Here is a 25222-nt window from a genome sequence, read left to right as displayed (position 1 = left end):
TTGAACTTTCATTTTTGTTTCAATCATAGATATTTTACCTGAATAGCAGGTAAGCTAGTGTTTTTTGTTTTTTTTTTTTTTTTTATTTTCAATGTTTTTACTTTGCATAATAACTTTTAAAGGTTGCAAAAATTAGTAAAAATGCGAAATATAATTTTAAAATTTCGAAAATTTGCAAAAAAAAAAGTTCGGAAAATTGAGGTTCGGGTTAGAACGGGTCAAGTTCGGAAGGGGTTAAAACGAGTTTCGGGTCAGTTTTTTTTAACCAACGAATCGGCGCGTTTTCAACACGTTACAGCTCGTTTTAACAACAAAAGCTCGTTTAAGCGATTTTTTCAGTTCGTTTCAGCACATAACAGCTCGTTTAATCGATATTTCAGTTCGTTTAAGCACATAACAGCTCGTTTAAGCGATTTTTAAGCTCGTTTCAGCACCTAACAGCTCGTTTAAGCGATTTTTTACTTCGTTTCAGCACTTAACAGCTCGTTTAAGCGGTTTTTAAGTTCGTTTAAGCACCTAATAGCTTGTTTAAGCGATTTTTCAGCTTTTTTTAGCACCTAACAGCTCGTTTAAGCGATTAGGAGCTGAAACAAGCTGTTATATGCAGAAACGAACTGAAAAATCGCTTAAACGAGCTGTTAGGTGCTGAAATGAACTGAAAATCGCCTAAGCGAGCTGTTAGGTGCTGAAATGAACTGAAAAATCATTTAAATGAGCTATTAAGTGCTGAAACGAACTGAAAAACCGCTTAAATGAGTTGTTAGGTGCTGAAATGAGTTGAAAAATCGCTTAAACGAGCTGTTAGGTGTTGAAACGAACTGAAAAATCATTTAAATGAGCTGTTAAGTGCTGAAACAAACTGAAAAACTGCTTAAACGAGCTGTTAGGTGCTGAAACAAACTTAAAAATCGCTTAAACAAACTGTTTGGTGCTGAAACGAACTTAAAAATCGTTTAAACGAGCTGTTAAGTGCTGAAACGAACTGAAAAACCGCTTAAACGAGCTGTTAGGTGCTGAAGCGAACTTAAAAATCGCTTAAACGAGCTGTTAGGTGCTGAAACGAACTGAAAAAACACTTAAACGAGCTTTTGCTGTTAAAACGAGCTGTAATGTGTTGAAAACAAGCTGATTCGTTGGTTCAAAAAAAAACTGACCCGAAATCCATTTTGACATGTTCCGACCTTGACCCGTTCTAACCCGAACCTCAATTTTCCGAACTTTTTTTTGCAAATTTTTGGAATTTTAAAATTATATTTCGTTTTTTTACTAATTTTCGAAACCTTTAAAAGTTATTTTGTAAAGTAAAAACATTGAAGAATTAAAAAAAAATCCTAGATTACCTGCTATCTAGGTAAAATATCTAGGATTAAAACAAAAATGAAAATTTAATGACCTGATTGGAACAAGTTGATTACTATTTTATGAAGTAATCCTTATAAAAACTATGAACTTTAAAAATACCATACCATAAATAAATAAATAAATAAATAAATAAATAAAAAGTTAATTAATAAAATAATAAGTTCACAATCTTTATGACCCAATGATCCAATGCCATGTCAAATATTAGACGTGGCCTATATTAAATTATATTGACTGAAACCCAAGAACCCTAACATAACAATCACTCTACTGAAAACCCCCCTAATTGAATTGAATTAAAGTTGAAATCTTGAATGGGTTTTGTTGGTGGGTTGTGAATTTAATTTGTGATCCGATTAGGTGAGCTTGAAGCAATGGAGACCCGAATGAGATCCGGGTTTTGGATGGTGATGTTGATATTGATTTGTGTAATGGTTTGTGGGTATTCGGAGACCCGAAGACCCAAGAATGTGCAGGTTGCTTTGAGGGCTAAATGGCCTGGTACATCACTACTTCTTGAAGCTGGGTATGTTTATGTTTATATTGTTGTTTAGTACCTACCTTAATTAATTATCTTCTTCAAAAAAGATTGTTTTTATTTTTTTTTTGTAATTTCACTTTGTTGTTTGCTGAAAGTTTGCAAATGATCAATATCAATGTAAGATAAATTGATTTGAGTTCTTGTCACTTTTTTACAAAACTCCAGTTACTAGCAATTATAAGTTTTTCTTAAGTTGCACTCTGAACAAAATGAACACTTTGGCACTGGCACTGAGAAGTAGGTTTATAATATGGACTTTAACAAAAAAAACAGAGTTCTATATAGGATCAAAGTTGAATACTTGATCTTTCCAAAAGTTGAATACTTTTTATCAGAGGTAACTTAAATTTTACCAAACACACTTGATTTTAAAATGCGTGGATCAGAAGCGCATAATGCGCTGATCAGGTGAAGCAATGCGATGCGATTACTTGTAAGTTATGCATTGACTACTTATACACATAGAGTTAAAGACTAATTTGGTTGTACATAAAACTTCTTGGTGGTACTATTGCTTTTGTTGAATTAATTTATTTCGTTCTCTTATCTTTTAGTGTTTAAAAGTTAACAAACTAAAGTATTATCTGTAAATAGTTTTTTTTAATCTCTTTCTAATAAAAAACGCCTTATGCGATGCGAGCGTATCACGCAACAGCTTTTTGGATCAAAACGCATCATAGTGCATCACGCAATTTAAAACCAAGTATTCACGTGGTAAATTACATGCAATAAATTTGTACTTAGAAGCTATATCTTTTCTATTATATATAGCGTTATTGACCCATTTACTTGTAAATGCCAAATGGGTCAACCGATGTTGTGTTCTATCTCAAATGGGCCAAATATAAAAAGTAGCTAATAGGGTATCGGGTCAAATGGGTTAAGTCAAGCAAACTCTATTTTATTGCATACAACCTTTTAGTCATTTTCAAATACTTAGATTATTATCATAATAATGTTGTTTCTGTAATTATAATTAACACCTTGGCTATTTGTAGAAATGGTCAAAAAAAAGTGGAAAGACCGCTAGTGCGCGTATTTTGGGGTGGGGCGGTCTTTGAAATATAAATATGTGTCGCTTAAATATTTCTTATTATTATGTTTTGTAGAGAATTACTCTCTAAAGAATGGAAAGATCATTTCTGGGAATTCATTGAGGTGTGGCTTAACAACGAAAGTGAAAACGCAGATCATTACACCGCTAAAGATTGCTTGCAGAAAATATTAACTTATGGAAAATCGCTTGTGACGGGACAGCTGGCATCTGTGTTTGAGTTATCACTTACTCTTCGTTCTTCGTCACCAAGATTAGTGCTTTATCAACAATTAGCAGAAGTATCTCTTTCTTCGTATCCGTTATCTGATGACATTAATATTAATATTATTGACGGGGAATCAAATGAAGGCAAAGAAGCCAAAAAGGCTGATCCTTTGCTTGTAGGTGTAAACTCAACAAGCCCCGGGGGGAAATGTTGTTGGGTGGATACGGGTGCTACCTTGTTTTTTGATGTCACCGATCTACGGTTGTGGCTTCGTGATCCTCATAAGTAAGTTCGTTTAACTGTATTCCTTGTTGGGAGTTTAAGAAATTGCGTAAACATTATAAGGTTTTAAATTGCTATGTTGGCTTCATTATGTTCGGGGATGCATATTTCTTAACGAGCCAAGCTTCTTGTGAGCTACTTGAGATCGGCTCGCTAAAAGCTCTAATCGATTCGAGCTTAAACGAGCTCGGGCATAATTTATGCTTGTTTAATAAACGATCCCGAGCTGGCTCGCAAGGCTAAATGAGCCTTTGTTTATATATTATATAGTTTTTATTTGATTTATTATGCATATATATGTATAATAATTATAATTATATATATACTTTTTGATAATTTGATAAAAAGAACTAAATGGTATATGTTATATATACATTTTGAATTAAGAATATCTAGAAAAAAATTGCAAATGTATATAATTAATCATAAGTATTAAGTAATAAACGGGAATAGAGTTTTCTTTAATGAAAAAAGGAATCGCTCAAACATGTTAAAAGTCGGTTAAAGTTACTCTATAATGCATACAATGTCCTAAACGTTTTATGCATATATTTAAACTATTGTTGTAAAAAAATTGTTTTTAAAATTGAAATTAGCCCATTAATCTGCTGTAATAGTTACTTATGAAAATGGATAAAGAAGTATGTGTGGGTCTGGTCAACCACATTATTGTTATAAGTACTGACCCACTTCTGTTGGTACCTATATTATTTTTATTTTTTAATATTATAATTAAATTACTATATCAATTACTAATATATTATAATTTTTATTTATATCATTATAACCACTATATTACTGGGTACTTGTTTCTTAATTATATCACTATAAAAATTATTATTATTACTTATTTATTTTTTGTTAATGGCATCTACTCCATAGAGATGGAGATATATTTCAGCAGCCTGAGCTTTTCGAGTTTGACCATGTCTACTTTGACTCATCTATCGGGAGTCCATTTGCGATATTATATGGAGCTCTTGGGACTGAATGCTTTAAAAAATTCCATAAAACCTTGGTGGAAGCAGCCAAAGAGGTCCAATAAAAAATCAAAACTATCTTTTTCTTTTTAATTATTATGCAATTGGTTGCATTATTTTGATAAGTTAACACAATTCACAGGGGAAAGTTAAGTATGTTGTAAGGCCCGTGTTGCCTTCAGGCTGTGAATCAAAAAGTGGTTACTGTGGGGCGGTTGGCACACGTGACCCATTGAATTTGGGCGGTTATGGTGTTGAACTTGCATTAAAGAACATGGAATATAAGGCTATGGATGACAGTGAAATAAAGAAAGGTTAGTGTTGATTTTCACCTGCTTCGTTTTGCATTTTTTTTTTGTTTTTATCATATTTTTTAAATTTGCATGCTTGACCCTATTAACTGAAAATGCAGGTGTCACTCTAGAAGATCCTCACACAGAAGATCTTAGCCAAGAAGTTAGAGGGTTCATTTTTTCTAAAATCTTGGTATTTTCCTTTATAGTTTTGTTTATGTTCCGTGTTCTTTAATATTTATCTTTGACCTTTAGACCATCTTTACTTATCAATCTCAACCCTTTTACAGGTTAAATGAGTAAAAAAATGAAACTAAAACGAAAAAAATTAAATGATTTGGTAGAAACTTGAAAGTCCTATAAAGTTTATTTTTATTGTTTTAATCCACCTAAATAATTTTGCTCAAAATACTTTTATTATCATTGAAATGATATAATTTGTGTATTCGTATTTGACACAATCGTTATTGATAAGTTAAAAATGAACCTAAACTGACTGACGTTTCCGTTTTTAATTTTCATAGCTGATTGGTGATAATATCAACTTTAAGCTAAAACTGCTGAACATTTTCTACTGCAAAAAGTAAAAAAAAAAAAAAAACAAATTTGACATGTAATGTAAGCATGATCAATTAAATGTTTTACATTTTTCATTCATTTCAAGAATGGATTTTGGAGCTGATCACTATGTTTTCTTTATTAATGCAGGAAAGGAAACCAGAATTGACCTCTGAAATAATGGCTTTTAGGGATTCTCTATTGTCGTCAACCGTATCTGATACACTTAACGTGTGGGAATTGAAGGGTAACTATACAGTTTTCTTTAAATAAAAAATATATTACATCTATTTTTGGTCTTCATTATTTATTTATTATTTTGTCTTTGTGCTGTTAACAACAGATTTAGGGCATCAAACTGTACAAAAGATTGTTCACGCATCGGACCCTCTTCACTCGATGCAAGAAATCAATCAAAATTTCCCTAGTGTCGTGTCTTACTTATCTCGTATGAAGGTATGCTTTTTTAAAAGTTATTATTTTTCTTTAACCCATTTTGTTTACTAATTTTACTCTGATATGTTGTTTTGTGAATTAAATTAATTTTTTTTTTTTGATAATTTTATGTAGCTTGAAGATTCAATCAAGGATGAAATACTTGCAAATCAACGAATGATCCCACCTGGCAAATTATTAATGGCTCTCAATGGTGCTTTAGTTGATATCGAAGATATCGACCTTTACTTGTAATGCTTCTTCCCATTCTATTACTAATTCCAATTAGAGGTGGAAATTTGAATCCATTTGATTATGAATGGGTCGATTTGGGTTATATTTTATCCTGGAACGGGTCAAATAGTTAGAATAATAATAAGTAGCAGCATAATAGGAGACAAGTCAAAGGGTTGAAAGCCTGATTTTAATATATAGGTTTTAACCCAAAAATGATAACACAAACTTTAATATATTTAAACCATACATTTTATAGTATTAAATTAGTTAACAATCGTTATGCATTATCATCATCGTACTCGGTATATCCCACCAATAGCAAAGCTATGGCAGGGTCTGAGGAGGGTAAGATGTAGACAACCTTACCTCTGCCCCATAGGGATAGAGAGGCTGCTTCCGGTGAGACCTCCGGCTCGATAGTAGTTTTGCATCAAGCCTTGGACAAGGCACATAACACTCAATCATCGGGACACCGGCTGATTGGTGCATGTACCCTTGTCTTTCGGCTATCAACGCCACCACATGATGCCTGATTAACCTTCCGCCACTTTTAACGTTATTTTCACGAGGTTAGTAAACTAACGTCAAAATTAGTGCAATTTCACTTTTGCCCACCCGAGGGTTCACACATATGTACATTATATGCGCGCACCGCATGCAAGGCATAATCGTTATGCATTATGCGTATGCTAAAAGTAATGTTTTTTGTTTATATACATCGATATGAAAATATAAAATTAATTTTTAAAAAAAGATAAACAAGTTGGTTAGACAAGCCACAAGCCAGCTCGAGTTTTTTACGAGCTGGGCTCGAGCTCAACATTTAATCTTTTTAAGATAAACGAGCCAGATCTACTCGGGCCGGTTTGTAAATGAGCTGAGCCTGAGCCCAACCTGTTTCGGTTTGTTTACAACCCTAGGTTGAAAGCTCTCCAAAGTGTAATTTTAATGCATAAATATAAACCATTTATGTAAAAGATAGATTATTATTGAAAGAATATAATAGTTTGGACATTAAGTGTTTTGGGTTAATCCAAACCAGCTTTGACCAGAACAAAGCGTTGACCAATCCGCACATCTTGCCACTTCTAATTTGGAGCAAATAATCTTCTGTGCTTATAATCTCGTGTTATTTCTGTAAAGGTTAATTGACATGGTCCATCAGGAATTATCTTTAGCCGATCAATACACAAAACTAAAGGTTAATATTCTTCATTCTTCCTCAGGTCAATAAAATGATTAATAGTTTTTTAACTTAATCACATTTACTTGATGTACATTCCAGATTCCTTCAAGAACAATTCGGAAGCTTCTGTCAACTTTACCTCCTCCCGAATCCAATTCATTTCGTGTTGACTTCCGGTCTGACCACGTTCAGTATATTAATAACTTAGAGACGGATTCTAGGTACAAGCAATGGCGGAGTAACCTGAATGAGGTATGACACTTTATATATATTTCGAAAGTTTTTTACTTATAAATTTTAATTCTCACACAAGTTCAAAAATGAGTTTCTTTAATTTTATAGCTTTTAATGCCCGTTTTCCCGGGACAATTGCGCTACATTCGCAAGAACCTGTTTCATGCGGTTTATGTGTTGGATCCTGCTTCTATTTGTGGACTTGAGGTACTGCTCTTTATATTTAGTGGTGGTTATTTTGACATGTATACTTTAAACCGGTCGGTTTTGTTTTGCAGACTGTTGACAATCTTGTCACTATGTTTGAGAATAGTCTTCCCGTAAGGTTTGGAGTGATATTGTATTCTACAAAAATGATTGAGACACTTGAGGCAAATGGTAGAGAGTTTCCTCCAACTGAAAGTGAAATTAACGAAGATCTCTCAAGCTTGGTGACGACTTATTTTCTTTGTTTTTTAATATTTATTTTGTTCATGCTTTAGAAAAATTATTAAAGATAATAAGTTTAGTCAAGAATCATTAAACATATTTTCATGAATTAAATGGAACCACAGATTCTTTTCAAGTTTTCAATAATAATGTGTATAAAAATATGGTATATATTATGGCCGTAATCGAGCCAACCTGAGCCTGGGTGGGCTCGGCTCATTTATCTTACCGAGTTGAAATGTTGAAGTCAAGCTCGGCTCGTCAAAAGCTCGAGCCAGCTCGTGGCTCATCAAGCTGGCTCGTTTATGTTTAAAGTTCTTTAAAAAGTTTTACTATACACATATTGGTATATATAAAAACTAAAAGTAATATTTGTAACATACAATGCAGAATTTTTAAAATACAGAATTCATAATCTGTATATATTATAATTTTGGTTGTAATATATATATATTAAAATTTTTGGGCTATATACTTTATACATTATTAAGAGAAGTTACAGTTATTTTTCTCATTAAAAATCTCATACGGCTTTAAGTTACAAATAAATATGCGTGTGTGTCTAATTTTGTGCTTTAATTTAAACGAACCAAAGAGCAAGCCACTAGTCGAGTGAGCGAGCTTTTTGAACAGCCCTAATATGTTCACACAAAACACAAAAAGTAACCATTTTATAAAGTTTTTTTGTGCTTCATGATTCCGTTATGTAATATTTGATTCGCTAATCAATACCATGGTTTCTAATGAAATGCAGACTATTCGCCTATTCTTTCATATCAAAGAAACTCACGGGATGCTGAAAGCTTTTGAATTCCTAAGCAATGTATGCGTTTGTTACACACACATTATCTTTTTCACCAAACTGTAAAATAAAACATGACCTTTTTAATATATTGATATTGATTACACTTTTTAGGTAAACAAATTGCGGATGGACTCAGGAGAAGAAGATGCACCTGCGCTGCACCACGTGGAGGGAGCATTTGTAGAAACAGTATTGTAAGTTGTGACGGTTCTCTTTAGTTTAATAACTGTTTTATAATTATTCTTTGTACCAAAAAAATAATTTGTATATGTTTTGCAGGCAAAAGGCAAAAACGCCACCTCAAGATACATTATTAAAGCTTGAAAAGGATCAATCATTTCTCAAATCTTCTCAAGAGAGTTCCTTATTTGTTTTCAAGCTCGGATTAGCAAAGCTTGAATGTTCCCTCTTGATGAACGGTCTTGTCCACAATTATGACGAGGTACAACAAAAAAACTATGTTTAACACTATGATAAAATGCTCTTTTTATGTTACTTTTTATTAAACACATGCGGTAGTGGGTGGTTATATATGTTTTTATTTTTAATTTGAACTTTAATACGGACCGAATCGTTAATCAAATGGTCCAAGAAATTAGAGAGAATCCAGATAGAATTTAGAGAGATAATCAGATCAATTTCCATAATATTCATTCATATCCATGTTATTGTACAATCTAGGCTTTATGTAGAGTCTTCAAGAAAACAACTAAACATGTAAATAAACTACCCAGTGTTAATATTATTAAAAAAAAGTAAATGAAACAGAGAGATGCCAAATAATGTAAATAAACTACCCATTACTAATATTGCTACAAATAATGTTTCACCCGTTTACTTTTGAATGGGTCGGCTTGGGTTTCGTTTTATCTCAAACGAGTTAAATGAAGATTAATTAACTAAAGTAAACATGCCAAATTTGATCAAACATGTCAACTAAGTGAAATTTTACCTGAAGTGTCATTTTTTTTCTTTTTTTGTAATCATATTACAGCTTTTATTATCTGTAAATATTTTCAAAAGACTAGATAAAAAGTACTCATTTTGACATGTACTGTACAAAAAGAACCATCGAAGTGTTGATATCCAAGCATGAAACGTCATTATAATATTATAACACACATCATAGTTTATTGTAATACATTAATTTTATATGGTTTTGTTACTTTAGGAGGCTTTAATGAATGCTATGAACGATGAGCTTCCAAGAATCCAGGAACAAGTTTATTACGGTCAGATAAATTCTCGTACTGACATTCTCGACAAGTTTTTATCTGAAAGCGGTATTCAGCGTTATAACCCACAGGTTCATGTTTCATCTTTACCAAGTTGAATTTATATAATTCCGTTTTTGATTCATTTATCGGAGTTTATTAAATCCATGTCATATACACAATACAGATTGTTGGAGACAAGGCGAAGTCTAAATTTGTTTCACTGACCTCATCAATTGTTGGTGATGAATCCTTACTAAATAATGTTGAATATTTACACTCTGCTGGAAGTAAGATTTTAAGTTGATTTACAAATTTGATATATTTTATAAACTGTTAGTTGTTTGGATTCTTATTTATTGTGTTCCAGCTATTGATGATTTGAAGCCAGTGACTCATCTACTTGCCGTTGATGTCACATCAAGAAAAGGGGTTAAGCTACTCCATGAGGGAATACGTTATCTGGTAAATTTTATTGACCACTATTCTTATATATTTTGGTTCTGTTCATATAAGTTTTAGCCTTTGATGCACGTAACATTTTTGGTCACGAGGTTTAACTATACTTCTAGCCGATGACTATTAATATAGGCAAAATGCTGAATCACATAATCACTGTTGGCACTGTTAGGGCTGTAAACGAGTTGAGTAGAGTCAGGGTGGGCTCGGGCTCTTTAGCTTCACGAGCTGAAAAGTTGGTGTATATAAAATGCTCTAGCCAGCTCGTGGCTCGTCAAGCTGACTAACTAACAAATATATATATTTTCTGATATGGTGTATATAAAAAGTAACAAACAAACTAACAAACATACCTAGTAAAGTTCCACTCAAATGATACATATAAAAACTAAAAGTAGTATTTGTGACATACACATAATGCGAAGTTAATAAACTACAGAATTTGTAATTTATATATACAAAAATTTGGGTTATAGTTTTGATTTGAACGAGCCAAATGAGAATTCAATGTTTATTTATGTCTTTTGATAAAAATGTCAGTCTTAAGTTATGTTTGTGTGTAATTTATATAAAAAGTTGGGCTTTAATTTAAACGAGCCGAGTTGAGCTAACCTTGGCTCGGGCTAGGCTCATTTAAAGACTAAGCCAGCTTGGCCTGTTTACAGACCTGGCCAGCTCAGCAGGCTCATATACCAACCGAGCCAGCTCGGCTCGTTTACAAACTGAGCTCAGCTCGGTGAGCGAGATTCTTCGAGCTAGCTGCGAGCTTTTTGAACAACCCTGGTTTAACAACTATTATTGTGTATATGTGATTATTGATCCTGACATTCACATAATATTCCTTATATTCTGTAACTACATTTGACTAGACATGGTTTTTCGAACCGTAATTATTAGTCAAATGACTTAGATACCCTGAAAATTGCATCATAACTAAGTAACAAGAAATAAACAATAGAATAATTAGCATTGAAAGATACCAATAAAGGCAGTGTTTCAATAATCTTTATTGCCTGTTAAAGACACGACTCTTCACAGATGGCAGGCTCTGCAAACGCTCGAGTGGGTCTTTTATTTAATTTGGATTTTGCTTCTGATTCACATAGTTTCATCTTCATGAAAGCTTTTGAAATCACTGCTTCTTCATATAGGTAAGGGTTTTTTATTATTTCTTTCTTTCTTACATTTTTTATTGAATATATCTGATTATTGATGTATTGTCAGTCACAAGAAAAAAGTATTAAACTTTCTGGACCTACTATGCTCATTTTATGCAAACGAGTACATGCTCGGGTCTACTCAAAGCAGTCAAGCTCTTCTGGATAAGATTTCTGAACTTGCTGATGCTAATGGAATGCAATCTAAAGGATTTATGTCTGCACTTTCGGAATTTTCTGTTGAAAAATTTACATCTCATATGAAGAAGGTACAAGAAACTTTATAATTTGTTTCATGAAGTTTAATCATTTGTTGTATGCGCCTGCGGTTTAATTTTTTTTTCTTTAAGTGGCATAAATAGGATGGTTATGTAACATTCTCACCTCTTTTCTGGCTGACTCGATTACTTCACATCAGTTTTCACTGATTTAAAAGTTCAATATTACATAATCTGTCACTTTAAAAGTTCATCTTTATGCTTTATATTTTGAGAAAAGTCCGAAAATAAGTGTTTATGAAAACAAATTTCAAGTTTTAGGTGCCATTTGCAAGAAATTCCAGAAATAGGTATTATAAACTAGTCGTGACGAGTAGTTTGTAGAACCAGTTAAAACTTGCCACGTGTCCCTAAACAACGAGCACATTCACTAATCATCTACTCATCACGACTAAATAATTTTCATGCCTCGTAGTCAATGCTCATGACTAATTTATAAATTCTTTAGTCGCGACGAGTAGATTGTAACTTGTAAGGTTAAACTAGTCGCGACGAGTTAACTACCAATAAACTACTCGTGTTGGGAATGTAAACCGGGTAAACTAGTCGTCGCGACTAAAGGACTTATGAATTACTCGTGGGCGTTGATTACGAGGCATGAAACTTATTTAGTAGTGCGAGTAAATGATTAGTGAACCTGCTCGTTACTGTTAGTTTAAGGGCACACGGAAAGTTTAATTGGTTTTACAAACTACTCACGTGTTATCATAATATACTCGTCACGACTAGTTTATAATACCTATTTCAGAAATTTCTTGCAAATGGTACCTAAAACTTGAAATGTGTTTTCATAAACGCTTATTTTTGGAATTTTCCCTTATATTTTTCATAAATGTGACATACAGTTAGGTTTTTAGAAATCACTAGAAATATGGAAAAGTTAGGATCTTTAAAATACTATTCAGTTGAGTCAATTGGAAAAGCAGTAAAACCATTATGAAAGTAGCTGTAAAAAAATCGAGTCAATTGGAAAAGCAGTATAATAAATGTAAAAAGTTAAAATAAAAAAAACAGTAAAAAGATGAGTTAAAAATGAGTAAAATGAAAAGTTATAAGGAATATGAGGGTAAAATAATCATATTATTAATTTGCTATTTACTTTTGTCAATATAACGTGCAATTGGAAAAGGAGTATTAAAAATGTATAAGTAAAACAAAAAGTAGATAACAAAAACACAACACTAAAAAGATGTGAAAAATATTTAAAATAAAATTTTTATAGTTTTGAGAAAATTAAAAGGGAAAAATAGTTATATTATTAATATGCTATATTGCTATTACCATTTGTCAGTATAATGTGCAATTGTAAAAGCAGTATAAAAACCCTAGAATTTTTAGGAAAAAATTAAAAAGGAAAACAAAACAGTAAAAATACGAGTCAAAGATGGGTAAAATAAAATTTTAAATTTTTTAAAAAAATTTAGGGTAAAGCGGTCATATTATTAATTTGCTATTAACATGTGTGAACATAACGTGCAGGTGGGCCAATTTTTACGTGGACACGTCGGGGTTGAAAAAGGCGTTAATGCAGTTATTACCAATGGAAAGGTATGTTCCATCTCTACAATCTTTAGTTCTATTATTAACAGAATGTGGATCCCACTAATTATAATTGACTTGTTTGCCCTTTAATAGGTGGTTCAAGTTCCTGATTCTGTAACATTTTTAAGCCAAGATTTACATCTTCTTGAATCTGTGGAATTTAAGAAAAGAATAAAGCATGTTGCTGATATCATTGAAGAGGTCACGTGGGAGAATGTGGATCCCGGCACACTTATGAGGTTCTTTGCTAACACACACTTTCTGTTTCTATATACATATATACATTAGAGGCGTGCACAAAACCAAAATAACTGAACTGAAATTACCACACCTAATAAAGAAACTGACGGTTTGGTTTTACTTTTTTTTTAAACTGATTTTCGGGTTGGTTTCGATTTTTGCTATAAATAAACATCGAAAAAACTGAATTGAACCAGGTGGAATCGAAAAAATTGGTTTTAAGTAATCTATAAGAAATTAATAAAAGGTCTAGGTCTAGCTCAATAATTTTAGGTCCAAATGTGTAATAATCAATTAAACATTAGTCAACAGAAAATACTAATTAGGCCCAAGTTCATTATTTTGGGCCATTTTATTCAGCCCAATTATTTCAAGCCCAAATGGTAAAACCAAAAAACCGATACCCAACCGAACCCATTGGGAAAACTGACAAAAACCCTAAAACCAAGTTTTTGATTTTTTATTTGGTTTGAGCCCAAAACCAACTGATGTACAATATTTTATAAAAAAGTAATCAATTTAGGGCGTTTAAACATTAGATTACAGTTGGGGCGGGGCAACTTTCAACCTGTTTGACCCATTTGACTTGTTATGGATAAGCTATTACCCAAGTCAAATCATAACTAGTAATTTGGTTGGAATTATCATCACTATCATATATCACAGAATAACATTAGAGTTCTTTTTATTCAACTATTTTTACTTTGATTGGAATTATCACCACTAGCATATAAAGTTGAACCTTTTGTTTTATTTTTAATTTTTGCAGTAAATTCATGAGTGATATAATAATGTCTGTAACATCTTCACTTTCTTCACTGGATCGAAGCTCAGAAAGTGCTCGTTTTGAGATGTTGAGTGCAGAACACAGTGCGGTTGTTATTGGTAGTGAAAATTCCACAATTCATATAGATGCTGTTATTGACCCCTTGAGCTCTTCGGGTCAAAAGTTATCTTCACTTCTTCGTATACTGTCAAAATGCAGCCAGCCAAGCATGCGGCTCGTGTTTAATCCGATGGTTAGTTTTTTATCCCATTTATGAGTCATAAAAAATTTCTAAAGTACCCTTCAAATATCAGATAATCAACTGTTTTAGTGTTTGAAAAAAATTAGTTCTAAGAAACGGATACAGAAAATCTCTTTTATAAAAAACTTTGAGTTGACTTTGCAAATAGCTTAAAGAAATGCCCTTCAAATATCATATAATCAATTATTAGTGTTTGGAAAATTCGGGTTATTTAGAGGCTAACACAAATATCCCTCAGTTTGCACAACATTTCGTTGACTTAATTGGCATAAATGATTTTTTTATGTGTTATAATCTCTAAAATACCCGTAAGTATTAGATAATCAATTGTTTTAGTGTTTGGAAAATTCTAGTTATTTAAGAATTAAGACACTAATATATAGGGGAAAGTTAACATACAAATGAAATTAATGTTAATTTATATATAAAAGTAGAGTAATTATGTAATTACTCTATGATGTAATTACATAATTACTCTAGTTGATTCTCACAATTAGCACGTTAATTTCATTTTGTAGTGGATCCAAACCCCTAATATATAATCTCTTCGTTTCTACAACATTGCGTTGACTTTGCAATTCATTTAAAAAAATGAATCGACTATGTGCCAATTGTCTAAAATACCCTTCACATATCAGATAATTAGCTGTATGTGTTTGGATAATCCTGGTTATACAAAAAATGAATACAGAAATCTCTTTGTTTGTATTGACTTTGCAAATAGCTTAAAATATTTGCTTGATGTTGTATCCTTCAAATAAGTAAATGTGTTCAATGTCTTGACAGAGTTCCCTTGTTGATCTTCCACTGAAGAATTACTACAGATTTGTTACTCCAACAATGGTAAAGTCCATTCAACAGATTTTTTTTTGTTTAAATTAACATTCATATAGTCGATATGAAAGTTTATATTTTTGTATATTTTCAGGATGATTTTAGTAGCACTGATTTAACTGTTCATGGCCCAAAAGCATTTTTTGCAAATATGCCACTATCTAAAACACTAACAATGAATCTTGATGTTCCGGAATCTTGGCTTGTTGAACCTGTTATCGCAGTGTAAGATTTCACTGTTATTTATGATCTTGTAGTTTCACATGTGAACTGTTTTTTGACTTATGCTTATGGGTATTTCAGCCATGATCTTGACAATATATTACTTGAGAATCTTGGTGACACAAGGACACTACAGGCAGTTTTTGAACTTGAAGCTCTCGTTCTTACTGGTAATCTTGTTATTTTTAACAAATATTTATATATATATATATATATATATATATATTGTTGTTGGCTGGTTCATCGGTTTGGGTATCAGACTATCCGTTTTTTATTTTTTTAAACTGAAAACGAACATAATTCAACTGATTAGACCGATATATTCGGTTCGATTATCTGATTAAACTGATTATATTATTTGGTTTACTATGTTGAGTTAGGTTTGGTTATCCGAATAAGCACGATTAGAGGAACCGATAACCGAACTGAAAACTGATATCACAGTTTGGATATGTTTAGGAGCTGAACCAAAAACCTAATTCACAATTTGGTTAAGTTTTTTTTGGTTTTTAGTCTTTTTTGACCGACATTACCCAAATCCAAACTTTTAATAAATAGTTTTATTAAAATATATATGATGCATTATTTGTGGATCAACTTGACCGGTATGCATTTTGAACCAGGCCATTGTTCGGAGAAGGATCATGAACCCCCACGAGGCCTTCAAATGATATTAGGAACTAAAAGGAACCCCCATTTGGTTGATACACTCGTGATGGCTAATTTGGGGTATTGGCAAATGAAAGTGTCACCCGGTGTCTGGTACCTACAATTAGCACCGGGTCGAAGCTCTGATCTCTACGTTTTGCAAGACGGGCCCGAAATGCACTCAACAAAACGCATAACCATTGATTACTTACGTGGCAAACCAGTTCATCTTGGAGTCGTTAAGAAAAAGGGAAAAGAACATGAAAAACTTTTGATTCCTTCCGATGATGAAGATTCTTCTAGGAAACACGTAGGTTTGTTCAATATATATTTTTATATTAAACCCTTTATCATGAATTAAAATTGGTTGGTTTTTGAAGGGTGATCAAGAGAGTTGGAATTCAAATATTTTGAAATGGGCGTCTTCGCTTATTGGTGGTAATGGGCACACGAAGAACAGTTTGAGCACTAAATCGGTGAGTAATTTGTAGTTTTATTCTTAACTTCGCCTCCAAATCTTACCTTTTTGTTTACATATTGATGTATGATATATTTTGTGTAGGATAATGTTACCAATGGGCGAAAGGGTAAAACGATAAATATATTTTCGATTGCTTCTGGACACTTGTGAGTTATTCATCCCCCAAATCTTGGCTCCTTTTGAATTTGGATTATTCTTTCGTTTTCCGTTTTAAACTTGTGACTGGAAGTGCAAGTTAAAGCCGGTTGGAACATGTTTTATTTTAAAAAAAGGTTTAATAGTAGTTGAGATAATTAACTCTTAAATACTATGTAATAACTAGATTATTGCAACGTTAATCTGTATATTTCATAAAGTAGTTTAAAAGGTTGAATGCATTAAAATATTCTTTTGATGTCTTTTATTTCGTTTGAGCAATTTTAGACTATACAAAATTTTTACCGTTTTACCCTTCTCTTTATAAACAACACCTTATTGGTCTTTCAAAAAAAAAAAGTTAACAGGTTGAAATTTTCATCTTTAGTTTTTCTGAAGTCAATTATTGTGTGCTTTATGCAGGTATGAGCGGTTTTTGAAAATCATGATTCTAAGTGTCCTGAAAAACACACAACGGCCCGTGAAATTCTGTTTATAAAGAATTACCTTTCACCGCAGTTTAAGGTTTGATTCTTCAAAATTTTCATCTATTAATTTCTTAAAACCTTTTATAAAACTTATATCTCGTTGTCATGTTTTGTGCAGGATGTGATTCCACATATGGCGCAAGAATACGGTTTTTGAGTATGAATTGGTTACATATAAATGGCCGAGTTGGTTGCATAAACAAAAGAAAAACAAAGAATTATTTGGGCATATAAAATTCTATTTCTTGATGTCATTTTCTCCTCTATCTCTTGAAAAGGTATATATTGATAACAAAAAAACAGTAATAACCGCAGGTATAGGCTAACTATGTGTATTTTTGTGTTTTTATAGGTTATATTTGTTGACGCGGATCAGATTGTTAGGGCTGATATGGGAGAACTTTATGACATGAATTTGAAAGGAAGACCACTTGCTTATACCCCATTTTGTGACACAATCGCGATATGGACGGTTTTCGGTTTTTGGAAACAAGTAATTTTTTAAATATATCACGAGATAATATTATGGACGGGTTTTGGCATTGTTTGAATACGGATTAATTTCATATACGCCCTAAGACCTTACAAACTTAAAAATTCCATATATGCCTAACCAAAACTAAAACTATCATATTTACCTAACTTTAATGGATTTTACTTGATAAGCAAGCGAACCAAACCATCGTCTCTACTCTTTTGTTCTCTTAACAATAGATAATTGAGCAACTGAATGGGCATGAATTTTTTTTAATTAAAATTGGGTAAATTAAAAATTGAAGTTAAAGATGGGCATATATTAAAATTTTAAGTTTTAGAAAGATAAGGGTAAAATAGTCATTAATTTTTTATGATAAGTCAGGCATATATAGTTTGCATGTGTATAAATGTGATATTTTCCAAGTTTGTCTATATTCGAAATTACCTGAATACATTTTTGAATTGTATTTTAGGGTTTTTGGAAGGAGCATTTAAGAGGAAGACCTTATCATATTAGGTATGATCATAATTTGTGTTTTGTATAATTCACTCTATTTTGACTATAACTTAAGTTTAATGAAAAAACTTGAATGTGTTAATTAATGTGTTTTATGATCTGCAGTGCGTTGTATGTGGTTGATTTAATCAAGTTTCGGGAAACCGCTGCTGGAGATAATTTGAGGGTGTTCTATGAAACACTTAGCAAAGATCCCAATAGTCTTTCTAACCTTGATCAGGCAAGAGCAAATTCACCTATGTTTCTCTGTTTTTCAATTCCATCGGTTCAGACTGGTAAACAGAAAATAATTAGGTAAAAAGGAAACGGGTCGAATCCCAAAAGTTCATTAAAAATCTTTTTTTAAAGTACCGCGATTATAACTACAATTGTTATTGAAATTATGCAGTCTTTGTAATCATATATTAAATTAATGTTTTGTAAAAGAGTAATAGTTAAGTGTTTCGGGTCAACCCAACATGACTCGTTATCCAACCCACATGACCCGATCATTTTTCTACGTCTATAAAAGTATTAGTATATACTGACCCGCTCATTTTGCTACGTCTATAAAAGTATTAGTATATACTAACAAGAAAATGAAATTTCAAGATCCTCAATTGGGCTTACAAGTAGAGGCGTAAACGAGCTTACAAAGCCCTAGTTCGGCTCGTTTGAAGTCTTAAATTTAAAGCTCAACATTGTCGGCTTGTTTTTTATTTATTAAATGCTTCATTAATATGCATATATAAATATTTTTATCATATATATATATAGTTTTAAATTTTTATATATAATATAATATATATTGGTTAGTTATTTTTATCCTAATTTGTAATAGTTGTATGTTATATTATTATGTTAAGTTAAACTTATTTGCAAGCTCGTGCTCGTTTATTAACGATCATTTTTTATGCTTGATCTCGGGATCAAGGCTGTTTAAGCACGGATCGGTTCGAGTTTTTCGCAAGACTGATTCCATTCTGTTTCCGTTTTTAGAAATACTTTTTTTTTGTTAAATCCTCATCAATTTTCAGGACCTGCCAAACTACGCCCAACACACGGTACCAATCTTCTCACTGCCACAAGAATGGCTATGGTGTGAATCTTGGTGTGGCAACTCCACAAAAGCCCGAGCTAAAACCATCGATCTTTGCAACAATCCAATGACAAAAGAACCCAAACTTCAGGTCAGTTATACTTTTCACATTTGGAAATACGTTTTCAAACTGATTATGATGACGTGAAGTCACAATAAGGCGCTTTAATGTTTGGATAAAATGTCACATATTTTCACAATCATCATTTTTTGAGTAGACAAAAAGTGCCCTATGGTGGCACCTAACAAAAGTCACAATCGGTGATTATTGGTCTAAAGTTGTAATTTTTGAAACTTAGGACCAAACTGCAACATTTTGTCTAAACAGTTGTATTTTTGGAAACTTCAGGGCCAAAGTCGCAATATGGCTAAACGGACCATCATTGTAATTAATTTTTTTTATCTATCTATTTTGGAAAATTGGAATTATTAATCCAAACTATTGCCATTTGTAATCCCAACTAACAATGTGACACGTGGCAATCCCAACTATTAATTTTGTTACCCATAATAACCTCAGTTTAACATATCATTAACTCAGTTAGTTATGTATTGTAAAATTGCATGAAAGGACCAAAATACCCCCCGTAACAATAACTATGAATAAAAAAATTATTATTTATATATATTTATATTATCTATACTATATATAATGTATGAGAGAAGGGCAAATTAAGGCACCTTGATTTTAAGGGATTTACAATATATATAACACATGGTACCACATACAAAGCAACTTGATGAAGGACAAAATAGTCTTTCAAACATGAAATCTCACGTGAATTATTATATTTTTAAAAATATTTACAATTTTCACCCTCAACTTTAATAGACTTTTATTAAATTAAATAATACTTGCAAGTTTGGCCCCTCATCTTTCACTATATATTATTTTTTATTTTAGTTTATACCAACACCCCCCCCCCCCCCGGAGAAAGTTAAAGAAAAAACGAACCGTGAAACCTAACAGATGGTCGGTTTAAACGATTTTAAAATTTTAAACCGAACCATGAGCACACATAATTGTTTTGTGATTACCAGAGCCTGTATTCAAACACTCGCAGCATCGCGCGGGCTCTCGTCTAGTATTTATATATACACAAAGGCATCACCACATGCACAGTCCATGAACCAGGCCATTCCGATCACCTTCTCCGTTTCTGGCGAGACCACCACCGCCCGTATTTCCGGCCACCCACAAATGTGCATAACCCTCCTGCTCATCCTCTCTATTTGGGGTTGTACACGGAGTACAAACCCTAGAAATTTAGTAATACAACACCACCACGGTCGTCACCAGAACCACCATCTGGAAAATTGTAAACAAAGCACCGGATTAGAAGTATTGGCGGTGGTGGTGGTTGATGTTGGTCTCACCGGATTTCCAGCCGGAAACGAAGGTGATCGTAATTGGCATGTTCATTGTGTTTGTTAGATGGTGTTGTGTATATGTATTAATATAAACAAATATATTGGGTAAATTTTATTAGTTATCATTTTTTAATATAATAAATGATAACTAATCAGGCATCATGTGGTGGCGTTGATAGCCGAAAGACAAGGGTACATGCACCAATCGGTCGGTGTCCCGATGGTTGAGTGTTATGTGTCTTATGTCCAAGGCTTGATGCAAAACTACTATCGAGCCGAGGGTCTCACCGGAAGCAGCCTCTCTATCCCTATGGGGTAGAGGTAAGGCTGTCTACATCTTACCCTCCTCAGACCCTACTATAGCTTTGCTATTGGTGGGATATACTGAGTACGATGATGATGATGATGAATTTATTAATATAATACAAATATATTGGGTAATATAATGCAAATGTATTGCGGTCAGTTCATAAAAGTTTACAGAACTTTTCTAACGGAGCTAATGATCTGCCAGACTGAGATTGTTATTGGTAACAAAATTGAAATTTGGGATTACCATAGATCATTGGGATTAATATTTGCCAATGGTCAATAGTTTGGATTAATAAAGACCAATTTTCTTCATATTTTAAAGAATTTGAATTGCCCCTATTGAAAAAGTTGATTATTTAATCATTACATGATCATATAATATGTTATGAGGTTTGGATCAGATACAAATGAAATTAACGTGCAAAACGTGAGAATCAAGTAGAGTAATTATAGTAATTATGTTATTACTCTATGATGTAATTACATAATTACCCTACTTGTATATATAATTACTCTACTTGATTCTCACGTGTAGCATGTTAATTTCATTTGTATGATAACCTTCCCCATATGTTATGTAACTTAATATAGTATCACTTTCAATTTACTCATCAATCCTCATATTGGGTTGTACTACATGCATAAATACTTGTACTATGTTTTGTTGAACTCAGGGTGCCAGAAGGATTGTAGCAGAGTGGCCAGACCTTGATTTGGAAGCAAGGCATTTTACTTCAAAAATATTAGGTGAAGATGTGAGCCCAGTAGAGAAGGTGGTTAGTCCTCCGGTCGAACCACAAGTAGCTGAGGAGGAAGACCTAGAAACAAAAGCCGAGTTGTGAGTACTCGGTTGGATTTTAAAAAGTTGAAACTTTAGACATATTAAGAGTAGATTTTTGTTTCAAATTAGAGGAAAAGATCATATCACACTTCGAAACCAACTAAATTTTGGTGACATTTGGCATCGGATTAAATTCACATTTGTAGAATTGAATGTATGTCATGGTTTATTATAGAAGACAGTTTTATTATGGTTGCACTGATTGCTTGTACTGTAGTACATTGATATGCATAATATTGTAATTTTTTTAAGAAAGCAACTTACACATTTTCAGACTCTGCTAATAATGTACACACTTTTTTGCTAATGCTAGGACAAAGGCTCTTTAATAACTAAAATTATTAAGTAGTTGACATGAAATGCTTTTAACCTTCAATGAAAAATTTGGGATGGCAAGTCTTGTAAACTTTAACAGTATGCCTGTCCAATCTAGTGCATGCTTGTTTTACAAATAATCTAAACTTCATCAAACATTCCTATTTTTTTTAACTCCTTTTTTTTTTTCAATCTATGGGATCGGTCTCTTAATATTCGGAAAGACAAAGCATTATCAAAGACCATGATAACACTAGATTAAAGACTGTCAAGTGTAGTTAATAAGAATGAAGGACTCAACCTACAATTAGATATATACATAAACAATTAAAATCAGTACTTTACACTAATTTCCAATTAAAAATCTTATATCAATTACTTTTGGTAACTCTTATGAGAAAAAAAAACTTTATTGAGATGGAGCTAGAAGTCCATTGGAGTGAGCATGAGTGTGAGCATGAGTGGTTGAGTAAACTTATGATTTAAAACAAATACAAACCCTCTAAAAATTGAAATAAATTTATGTAAATCACATAACCCAAAATTATATGTTTTTTTAATGTATTTATAAAACACCTCTTAAAAAAGATGTCTTTAAATTCATAGACACATAATCAACACAATAGGAACCTCATCAAGCATATGCCTTATATAATCTAACAAATTATTATTATTATTAAATGCACCATGCTTCATGCGAACATTGTATTAGGGTGTTTATCGAATCGAATAACGAATTTTCAAGTTAATCGAATCGAATATTTTAAATAATATTTTTTTTGCTGGTATTCGTAATCGATTCGTATTCGTTTAAAAGTTGGATTATTCGATTCGTATTCGTATTACATCCCATATTCAAAATTCAATTATATTCGTATTTGAAACTCGAATTCGAATAACTTTGAATTGATTCAAGTTCACATATGTCAAAAACTTCAAAAACCATAATCATCAATGTAAAACACATAAATATAAGTTTAAAGTAGCTACAATAGCACATAAAAATAAGTTTAAAATTAAGTATTGGCAAAATTAAGAAATATCAGTATAGGTTATTGGGATTTATTATTATGTTTTGACATTTATTATTTAAGGATTCGACCCAAGTTAATAAATTATATATATATATATATATATATATATATATATATATATATATATATATATATATATATATTAATATATTATATAATTTGAATTCGAATTTCGAATCGAATCAAATAAAAAATCATGAATTCGTATTCGATTACTATACTCGAATACGAATCCGGATATTTTGAAATCGAATTCGAATCAAGCTGAATTTTGAATTAATTTGAATCAAATTTTGAACACCCCTACATTGTACCATGAAGATTCGATGCCAACTTTTTAAAAGAGTGAAAACTAATCATTAATAATTATATTGAAGAATATTATTTTTATATAAAACAATTAGCTTATATTAACGTATATTTATACGTTCTTTCGATTTATGTAATTGATAATATATCATATTTATTTTGTTATATCATATATCAAAGATAAAGATTAAATCTAAATGTATGTTGTGGTGTTAAGCTATTTCCATGACGCATCATTCCGATTTATGTTTTACTCAGTCTATTAGATCAGCATAAAACACTAAGAACTTTATCAACCAATCTCGCATCTCTATCTCTATAATTACACTAAAAAAATATTACATTTCTCTCTTATGTTCAAATGAATAATATTTTTTATACATTTATCATTACTGTTTTCTCTCTCATCTACTTACAACCAATTCAACAAAAATCAAAAAATAAATAGAGACAAACTTTGTTTTTCCAAATTTACAAAAAAAATCATTACATTTTCTCTTTCTACCATATAATTTACACTCACAACCACTCAAAGCCTCACATTATAATTTGCAAACTCCTCTCACATAATTTTAAGAGATAGGATGAGAATGCTCTTATAAGTTGTAAAATAGAGTGAAATTTATTAAAAAGGGTTCAATTACTTAAAGATTATTAACAGCTTATAACTTTTTAAGAAGCCATTCATATTTTGGTGGGTGTGGGTGGGGGGGGGGGGGGGTAATAATGTAGTTTATAATAAAAGAGGTTGATGGTTTAATATGTAACATCCCGTTTTCTCATTTCGGTTAATAAAATAAAAATATGAGTTATTATGAGTCGGGCAAGTGTTGGGTTAAATAGATATGGATTATGGACTTGGATTAAAATGGAAGGAAGAAAAGACCATGGGCTTAAGCCCATGACCCATAGTATATAAACCAAACTTATGCATTAATCCATTCATTTCCACTAATTCCGTACACCATAAAAAACACACACTTAAGCTCTCTCTCATATTTCTCTCTTTCTCTAACCGCAACCAAGAAGAAGAACCGATCCCGACCCGAGGTAATGATAGTATGATATTGTACAGATCAAAACCCGCTAGATCTAGTCGCGAAACAACGAACCGAAACCCTCAACCGTTAAAGTCACGAGATCCGGATGGAGTCGGGTATAAACCGGTCAAAAGATGAGCTTAGGGTTCACCCTAGCTCAGATCTGGATCGAACGTGATGAAAAACAGTGAAAACGGTGCCAAAATATGTTTTTCCAGCCACCGCCCATTTTTCCGGCGATGACGGCGCCATAAAAGGTGTACGAGGTAAGAGAATTTCAGAGAATGTTTCTGACATTCTCTGACCTAACCCAAATTCACTAGCGGAGAAGTAACGAATTGACAACAATTCGTTATGTCAATTCGCTAATGAAGAATAACGAACTAGCTTCATTCGTTAAGTTAATTCGTTAAGGAAAGAATGACGAACTAACCCCAATTCGTTAAGGCCAATCGTTGAGTAAGGGACGAATGAACCTAATTCATTATAGAGTCCATTCGTTATAAAGATCGGTTCGTTATAAGGGCCAGTTCGTTATAAGGGTCCATTCGTTAAGAAATAACGAAGGAGCCTCCTTCGTTAACGAACTAGATGACGA

The 25222-nt window shown here is 32.2% G+C and overlaps 1 pseudogene across 1 annotated transcript; it reads left to right on the top strand.

The window, feature by feature from the left end:
• Nucleotides 1–1516: 1516 nt before the first annotated feature.
• Nucleotides 1517–22057, top strand: LOC143567471 (UDP-glucose:glycoprotein glucosyltransferase-like; annotated as a pseudogene). Its single transcript, XR_013141421.1, has 36 exons — nt 1517–1888; nt 3013–3450; nt 4330–4483; nt 4570–4741; nt 4840–4913; nt 5429–5525; nt 5622–5734; nt 5849–5964; nt 7094–7151; nt 7236–7388; nt 7479–7577; nt 7649–7801; nt 8554–8622; nt 8716–8798; nt 8884–9046; nt 9776–9910; nt 10006–10108; nt 10189–10283; nt 11316–11428; nt 11502–11703; nt 13192–13260; nt 13348–13493; nt 14264–14513; nt 15309–15365; nt 15451–15581; nt 15660–15748; nt 16202–16536; nt 16607–16702; nt 16789–16853; nt 17266–17367; nt 17449–17608; nt 17683–17823; nt 18281–18324; nt 18430–18544; nt 19341–19493; nt 21760–22057. The product of XR_013141421.1 is annotated as a UDP-glucose:glycoprotein glucosyltransferase-like (transcript).
• The last annotated feature ends 3165 nt before the right edge of the window (nt 22058–25222 follow it).

This window comes from Bidens hawaiensis, unplaced genomic scaffold (assembly GCF_021521415.1).
Source record: "Bidens hawaiensis isolate Kalapana, Puna unplaced genomic scaffold, B.hawaiensis_p1.1 tig00023407_1, whole genome shotgun sequence".
Lineage (NCBI taxonomy): Eukaryota > Viridiplantae > Streptophyta > Magnoliopsida > Asterales > Asteraceae > Bidens > Bidens hawaiensis.
Note: the sequence above shows the minus strand (reverse complement) of the source record. Positions and strands in the feature narration are given on the sequence as shown.